The following is a 6,901-nucleotide window of genomic DNA, read 5'->3' as shown; positions in this document are numbered from 1 at the left end:
TATATATATGATTAATGGAGTGTTGACTGTCTACTCTTTTAACTATTTTGTGTCTATAAATTTTAGGTACATTTACATAAGAGCCACAATAATGAAGGATTGTGGTAAGATATTGATATTCTGCTCGTTGCTCAGGCTAATTAAATACACAAACAGTAGTAAGTGTGTATCGTTTTGGGAGTGTCATGGCAGACTAAATATTAGTCAGATTGCCCCTCTAGTTTTTGAGTCTGCAAAAGCTCCCGAGAAGAACTTAAAAGGACAAACCTCAGTAATTTCACACCCTTTGAATTGATTTCCATCATGCGAATATATATATTTGCAATAAACGAAAAATCTGTTGTGTTAAAAAACACTCCCATACCAGGTTTTTGGAAGTAACCTTCCGCCTAACTAGCAGGTGGTTGTTTAGTGGGTTACTAATGATAACTTGCCGGGTTACTGAAAGTAGTCCGCCACGGGGTGCAATACCTCCCCCAGAGAGAGAAACCACTTGGCAGTCTTGTGAGTCGCTATATCACATTTTCTACACCCAGAACAAGGAAGAAACAATTTTCTAGGAATATGAACTATATATGTTCATTTGGTCCCATTGATAGCTTCATATACTTTTTTGGTACGAATTAATGGAATTTTGTTGAATAAATTTTTTTAGTCTTTCAAGATGGATAAAAATCACCCAGTCTGTGCCTAGCTGTATGTGACACAGATATATGGACGTAAGTTTCCTTGTAACATTTATATAAGTGTGATACATATATCTTATATGACACAATGAAATATCAATTGTGCAAAAAGTGGACAAACACCTCCTGCAAAGCAAAACCTGGAATAATTACTTGTAACGAGCTTGTGCGTTTGACATACCACAAACATCCGAGTGTATTAGCTTAGGAAGATTAGAACCCTACGTCTTTTTGATTCAGAAAGTCTCTTAGGTTGCGTTTGGTAGATGGATCCAGAATCATGATTCTGGATCCTGGTTCATAATCAGTGTTTGTTTACAGTGATTCTGAATCATGATTTTAAATCATGATTCAGAGTCAATGTTTAGTTTGGATGATTCCGAATCATGATGCAGAATCTAATGTGATGTTTTAAACCAGACTCACTTATGATTCTAAAACCACTCCCCTCTTAATTCAAGGTGATTCAAACTTCTGATTTTGAATCATGGTTCTAGAATCATGATTAGAATTACCCTGATTTGAATCATTGTACCAAACGAACCCTAATTATTTTACCTTCCAAATAACATTAACAAACAAGGAATAATTAGACTCTTAATTCCCAGATTCAGTTCATTCTTGAGGTTCAAGGTCATGACTTTCAACAGGGAAGCTAGACCATAACATGTCGAGTCTTATTTCAATGCCATGATTAAACGTTTCTTCCGTTTTGCTGGAATCTAATGCAAATATGGCAGTTTCTGACTTTTTTGTTTTGTTTTTGTTGTTGTTGCCACCCATTAGCTCAAGTGTTGTGCTTTGTTTTTTATTTCTAGAAGCTGTAACGCAGTTGCCCATGCCCTTGTTTTTGTCTAACGAGATTCTGCAATCCCTTGTTGTATTGCTTCTTAAGTTTTGAGTGATTTGCCCAAGCTGCTATGCTTTTGCATTACATCTCCATGTTAAAAAATAAATAAAAAACTAAAAGTTAAACCTCTAATAAGTAGGGGGGTAAGAATTCAAGCCGAATCCGTTGGAACATACTCTACCTACCAAAAAATAGTGGGATTTTATTTTATTTTATTTTTATTATTTTTTTTTTTTTGCGGTAGCAATAATGCCACAATTGAAACCTCTAATAAGTCACAATTGAATAATCTAGATAAGATGGTAGCACGCTCGGACTGCACGCAATCTCACTGGATTGTTTGCAAAAGAAAAAAAGTAAATAATTGTAAGTCCTTCATTCAAAAAGAAAAAAGTGGGAAAAATCAATTTAAAATAGATAAAAATCTTCATATAATTGTTCCCAACCGGCCACTTCTTGTTGATTCAACAAATAAGATAAATACTAGCGCACTTTTTCTATTATTCTTTTTATTCTTTTATGTTGTTATGGTTAGACACGTGACATTTACTAATATAAAATATTATTATTTAAACAAAAAATAAGAAATAGAGTTTATGTGTAAAACAACGAACACAGAAAATAATAATAAAATATATAAAAAAAATGATGTTAGCATTTATCTCACAAACAAATGTTATTTATCAAAATTTTGGACCCATAAGTTGTTATACTTCCGGATAAAAAATTGTAATGGTCCGACAATGCTGCAAAATCCACAAATTTTGCCACATTACCAGTCTCTAGGCAGGCCTACATATAAAAGCCTAAAGATGATATTGCTTCAACTTCTAGGAATCTAACACCAGTGGAGGGCTTTCTGTCCAGGATTCTCATTTCATTGTTCCTTGTGCCTCCCCCCAATTCTAATGATATTCATTCAAGGAAAATATCGTAATATGGCTTTCCTTATAGTTGAAAATTTTGAAATACTCATATCATAAAAAAGAATGTTCTATTTACTTTGCCCGTTCGGTTCGCTAATTCGAGTTTTTAATTTGAGTTGAGATGTGATGTTGTGTGAGAACTTTTTACTGTAATAAAAAAGTTAAATGTGACTGTTTCTGAGAGTTTTTTACTGTAACAAAACTCGAATTTTAAACTCAAATGAGCGAAATGAACGAGAAATTTTTCTTTTTCCTCCTACTTCCACCCCTTTTCTTTTAAGGGACGTCTTTATCTTATCCCTTTGGAAGATGTTAAAGATAACATGTAACTCAGAAAAGTCAAACTGTTTGATTTGCAAAATAATATAGTGTTGTTGTGTATTTAAAACTACATGAAAAATATCCAGTTAAGTAAAAAGAATAGAAACAAAGAGCAGGTAATGAAGAATGAGGGAAAGAAAACATAGATTGTGGTCAAAATCTTAATCCAAAAACCATATAAAATAATATCAAATTAAGAAGAACCTTGATATGATTCAGCAGAAAAAAAAAATAAAAATAAAAACCTTGACGTCAACTACTTCATACGGCCTCTATAAACATAAATAAAAAAAATTAATGCATAGGCCCGTTTCAAGATCCTGACGTTTAAAGTTGAACCTACTAAAGGATAAGTTACCCTCTTTCTCGTTTTGGTTTTCCTGTTCTTTTTTTTTTTCCTTCTAAATTTTGAATTTCTCCTATTTAAACTTTTTCGTAAAAATTTTGTTAAAATGAATTCAAATAAAAAAAATCACGTAACTACATTATTTTCTTTTTTATATATATATGTTTTTAAAAAAAATTACAATACAAGTAGTTAAATGAGAACGATTCAAAATTTAAGAAGTAAAATGAGAATTTTTAAAGTTAAGAGACAAATTGAGAATGACTAAATTTAAGGGACACAGGATAATCATTTATTTTATGTCATGCTTCTTTTATTGTGTACGTGTTTGGCGTTGTGCCCCTATCCATTGAATTTCAATGCCGTTTAGCGATTGTGCTCCAGAGTCCTATCACAAAATATAATTGGTGTTATGTGGGACAATTTGATCCACAAGGTTGTATAAGTTTCTCATGTAAGAACTTGGCTTTTTATTGAAATTATTCACATAAGAAACGGACGAAAATTAGTGAATTAATTTAAGAAACTTAAATGGTGAAAGCTAACATCAAAGGTAGTAGTCACAATAGTCGTCATTACGCATCTTGAATAATTTGTCATATTGTATTAACTTAATTATATGAACCGTGGGATCTACATTTATAAGGGACATGTTAGAACAAAGTTAAAGGGATTGTAATACTAAAATCTAGTTTATCGTCAAAAACTTGAATTGGATTGTATAGTAATAAATTTTATTTTATTAAACTAGTTTATATTATTTTATTTTCTAATTTTTAATGAATTTATGAGAACGGTGCAAAAATAAGCTTGTAATAATCTTAAAATAGAAGCTTAAAGTATAGGTTTAATCCTTGAATCCATGAAATTCGATCCATAAAATATGATGTTTTTTAGATTTCCGTTTGGTACCTAGATTCGTTCCCTGATTCGAATCATGGTTCGTGGTTCGCTACAGTATTTTTTCTCACAAAAAATACACGTAAATCGAAAATAGTTCTAATCACATGATTTGAATCCATGAACCAAAAGCTACATGTTGAATTAGGTCAGTGAACGTAATAAATTGGATTTTTCCAATTTAAAAAATTACAAATTGGGTTGCGGATTAATTCTTATATGTAAAATCCAATGTTATAGTAATTTGTGATTTTTATTAGAGAAATACTAGCATTACTCTTTTTGCCACTCCTCTTGTCACTCTCTGCATTCATTATTTGTCACGTGAACTTCACTAAGGTGATATATTATTATTTATATTAAATGAGATAGTTGAGTCTACATGTTAAATAATAAATATAGAGAGTGACAAAAAAGTAATACTAACATTTGTCATGCTACAAAATTAAAGTAAAGAAGAAAAGATTACATGGCCTTTCCAAAAAAAATTACATGGAAAGAGCGGTGTGCTTGATATATTTTTAAAAGTACATTAAATTTAATAGCGCCGAATGGCGCTTCCGTTACGGGCCAAACGGCGCTTTCATTTCATCTCTCATCCTATTTTTTCCTTTTATCTTTTTTACTCTCCTTCCTTTTTTTTTATTTGCTTTTTTAGTCTCTCATTTTTATTTTTTCCCCTTTATTTAAAAGCTTATTATTTTCCTTACTATAGATTCTTTTTTTTTTTTTCTCTTCTCTTCAAATAATTTCTTCTCCTATATGTTCTTACATACCTTTTTTTTTTACCTTTTTTTGAAACCGTTTCGAGTATATTTTTTTATATGTAACTAAATAGATTATATTTAACATATACATAAGAACAATTCTTTTTTCAACGGATCCCCCTCCTTTTCTTTTTGCATGTTTTTTTTTTTTTTTTTTGGACCTTTTGCTTTAATTTTTGGGAGTTGCTCCCGTGCACCTTTTTGGGACTACCGGTAGAATACAAAATTTGTATCCGTTTGATTAAAATCCTGTGGTTGGAATTACACGTAATGTCAATTGAAGTGTATGCCGAGTAATACTATCTTTAGATGTTTAGTTCAGATTTAAAATTATAATTCATAATTATTTTTAATTTATGTGTATTTTTTATATAAAAAAAAATATTATAATAAATTACGATCAATAATTTAAATAGTTAGCTTGTAAAGCCCACCAAATTAAAAAATGAAATTACTTTTGCAGTCACCTACTCTTTTTCCTTCTCGTTCTCTCACCTTCTCCCTCCTTCTAACTCCGTGTTTCTCTTTCTCATGCTTTTCTATTTCTCTCATTTTCTGCTCTTCAAGCTTGACTGTACATTGAATTTGCTTCCAACAACAATGTTTGACTTTGTGCCAGAGAGAAAATATATGCACAAGGTGATGAGATGGAGGAATATATTTATATATATATATATTTGTGATTCATCGTTCGTTTCGCTGATTCGAGTTTAGAATTTAAGTTTTATTACAGTAAAAAACTCTCACAAACAGTCACATTTAATTTTTTTATTACAGTAAAAAATTCTCACATAAAATCACATCTCAACTCAAATTTTAAACTCAAATCAGCGAAACGAATGAGGAAACTATGAATTTCTCGTTTGAGTTTGTGTTTAGATTTGCCATTAAATTGATACAAATCATAAATCTTTATCTGCACAAGGAGTGGAGCTCAGAAAAAAACAACAAACAAGTAGCTAGAAAATAGTAACAGTATTATCAAAAATTAACTAGAGGAAAAAAAAAAAGGCGTGTACTTTATCATTATTGTCTCAAGAACAAGAGCATGATCGGTAAAATTTGCTCCTATCACAACTTTGGATTTAAAACGGAAAAAGTTTAAAGAAGGGAAAATGAGCAAACGTTTAGTTTATAAATTAGAATAATGTGATTAGAATCATTTTTTATTTACGTGTATTTTTTATAAGAAAAAATACTATAATAAATCATAAATCATGATTTAAATCATAATTTAAATCCTCAAATTAAATATCTCCGAAATCTTTCTCCAATATGGCAACTTGGGGAAATTTTTTTTTTTCTCTCTCTCCTGGGTTTTGGTTCGGCAAGAAAGTTAGGAGGGCATGAGAAGAAAAAAAGGAAGAGAGAGAAAGGCGCAACTTTTTTAGTAGGCCCATGAGTTATTGTCATAAATTATGGAGTCATTTAACTGAGTGGACACGTATGGTATTGATGCCACGTGTTCTTGTGATGGTACCAAATAAATTATATCATTTTATTTTATCGATTTAAATTTTAAATTTAAATTTTATTATAATAAAAAATTTTAAAAAATAATTATTTTTAATTTTTTATTATAATAAAAAATTTTCATATAAAATTATACTTTAACTCAAATTAAAAATTAAAAATAATAAATATTATGTGTGCATTTACAAGTTTACAAGATATAATCACGGAATATAGACCAATGAGTGGTAGTGCCAAAAAAAGGGAACTTCAGGGAGAAACTCCATTAATTTTTAGTCCTTGACATCTTTTGGTTCATTTATTTTCCTCTTCACTTTTCTTTTTTTTTTTTTCCTAATCTACTGTTGTTAAATAAAATGTCTCAAATGTGCAATTATCGAAACATTTTTTCTTGTAGTCATTTTTCTTTCAAAAGTAGATCTAATAATTATTTCCTCCTAATTGCTCTGCTGAAATAATTTTTTCTCAGTCCTGCCTAAACATTTTTATCTTACAACCTTCTCAAACACTTTTTCTATATCTGAGAAATTTACTATCTGATTTTTTACTTTTTTTTTCTCTTAATGTGCTCTACTAATTTTTTTTTTCTCTATATTAAACTAAACTATTAGGAGAGTAATGAATGAGTACAA

This window comes from Morus notabilis, unplaced genomic scaffold (assembly GCF_000414095.1).
Source record: "Morus notabilis unplaced genomic scaffold, ASM41409v2 Scaffold177, whole genome shotgun sequence".
In the NCBI taxonomy this organism is placed as follows: domain Eukaryota; kingdom Viridiplantae; phylum Streptophyta; class Magnoliopsida; order Rosales; family Moraceae; genus Morus; species Morus notabilis.
Note: the sequence above shows the minus strand (reverse complement) of the source record.